This window comes from Cebus imitator, unplaced genomic scaffold (genome assembly GCF_001604975.1).
Source record: "Cebus imitator isolate Cc_AM_T3 unplaced genomic scaffold, Cebus_imitator-1.0 Scaffold109, whole genome shotgun sequence".
NCBI lineage: Eukaryota > Metazoa > Chordata > Mammalia > Primates > Cebidae > Cebus > Cebus imitator.
The window spans coordinates 550,982-553,015 of NW_016107424.1; the positions used below are offsets into that span (position 1 = coordinate 550,982).

The 2,034-nt window shown below is 34.8% G+C and overlaps 1 protein-coding gene across 6 annotated transcripts in view; it reads right to left on the minus strand.

The window, feature by feature from the left end:
* Positions 1–2,034, minus strand: part of NBN (nibrin) — a 51,218-nt gene that overhangs the window by 31,165 nt on the left and 18,019 nt on the right. The window lies entirely within an intron of this gene.

Sequence of the window (2,034 nt, forward strand, 5' to 3'; positions counted from 1 at the left end):
AATTAAAAAAAAAAAAACACAACAGGCTTTATAAACAAATCTACGGATACTATGATCCTAAGATGAAACTTCAAAGGGAGGAAAAAAAAAGAGAAAGAGGAAGGACAGAGAGAAGTAGGCAGAACCATACCTAAGGTATAGGTATATAAGCGTTACAACTTTTAGTAAATCAAATCATTTTGCCAAATTTACATGTATTAAGGTATTTTTATATTAAAGGAATCTTCTGATGAACGTATTTTTTGTTGTTCTGTAATGTCAATGACTGGTTTTATAACAACAAAAACATACAATTGAATATCATATAAAAATTACATCTCAAAGCTTAACAAAGAGCTACAAAATGTCTTTTAATACAGTTTTTTTTTTTTAGACAGAGTCTCACTCTTTCACCCAGGCTGGAGTGTGGTGGCACAATCATGGCTCACTGCAACCTCTGCCTCCCAGGTTCAAGTAATTATTGTGCCCTCAGTTTCCCAAGTAGTTGGCACCACAGGCATGCACCACCACACCCAGCTGATTTTTGTATTTTTAGTAGAGACAGAGTTTCCCTATGTTGATCAGGCTGGTCTTGAACTCCTGGCCTCAAGTGATTGCCTTCCTTGGCCTCTCAAAGTGTTGGGGTTATAGGTGTGAACCGCTTTGTTCAGCCAAGGTATTTTAAATGGCTAGTTTGTAAGGTCTTTTTCAAATGCTTAATGTGTCTTTTTGTGTGTTTTGAGTTTACTTAAATAGGATTCAGTTATTATACAATTAAAGTATCAGGCTAAAAAAATAAAATTTTAAAAAGCATTATAATCAATTGATCACATATACCTACCTATAATTCAGGCAATTCAAAACTGGTAATTTATTATTCTACTAACTTTTACAACTACAAGTTATACTATGTGAATTAGTTATAAAGAATGGCTACATAAAATAGAAATGTTTTAATACATATTCAATAATACAGAAATTACATCATCCTTAATGGAGAAACACTGGGAACATTTATTTTAAAGTCAACAGTGAGATAAATGTGGCCACTATCACCACTTCTATTCAACACTGCTCTGGAGGTCCCAGTTGGGATGAAACAAAGAGACAAAAAAAAAAGAGGTATCAGAGAAATAAAGATTAGAAAGGAGGATAGAAATATTCCTTATAGATGATATGATTTATAGAAAAGACTATAGATACATTATTAGGAAAAAAGAGGAGTCTGGCAAGATGGCTAGATATAAGATGAATATCTAAATGTCAGCTGAATTTCTTTACATTAGTAGTGATCTAGAAAATGTAAAGTGATAATATCATTCACTTATAATAATATCAGAAAATATATACTAGCTAGGAATAAATCCAATAAGATATTCAAGATCTCTATACACACAGCATGAAATTCTATTAAGAGACTTCAAGAAAACCTAAATAAATGGAGATACCACATTCAAGGATAAAAACAATTAAAATTTACATAAATTGTTAATTTTCAAGTTGACTTGTAGATTCAACACATTTCCTAATCAAAATCCAAACAAGCTTTTACAAAAGATGATTCTAAACATATATGAAAAAATAAAGGGCCAAGAATAGCCAGGAGCTTCCAAATTAGAGCAAGAGACTTCTTCTACCAGCTAGGAGGACTTCATGGAAGTTATACCAATTAAGACAATGTGGTACTGGTATAAAGAAAGGCAGACTGATGAATGAAAAAGGATAAAGTAAAAAACACAGCAGTGCATGTATGGAACCTTGCTATAAAACAGAACTCCTGGCTCATGACTGTAATCCCAGACCTTTGGGAGGCCAAGGCGGGTGGATCACCTGAAGTCAGGAGTTCGAGATAAGCTGGGCCAATGTGATGAAAACCCATCTCTACTAAAAATACAAAAATTAGCGAGGCGTGGTGGTGGGTGCTTGCAATCCCAGCTACTTGGGAGGCTGAAGCAGGAGACTCGCTTGAACCAGAGAGGCGGAGGTTGCAGTGAGCCAAGATCATGCCACTGCACTCCAGCCTGGGCAACAAGAGCAAAACTCCATCTCAAAAAA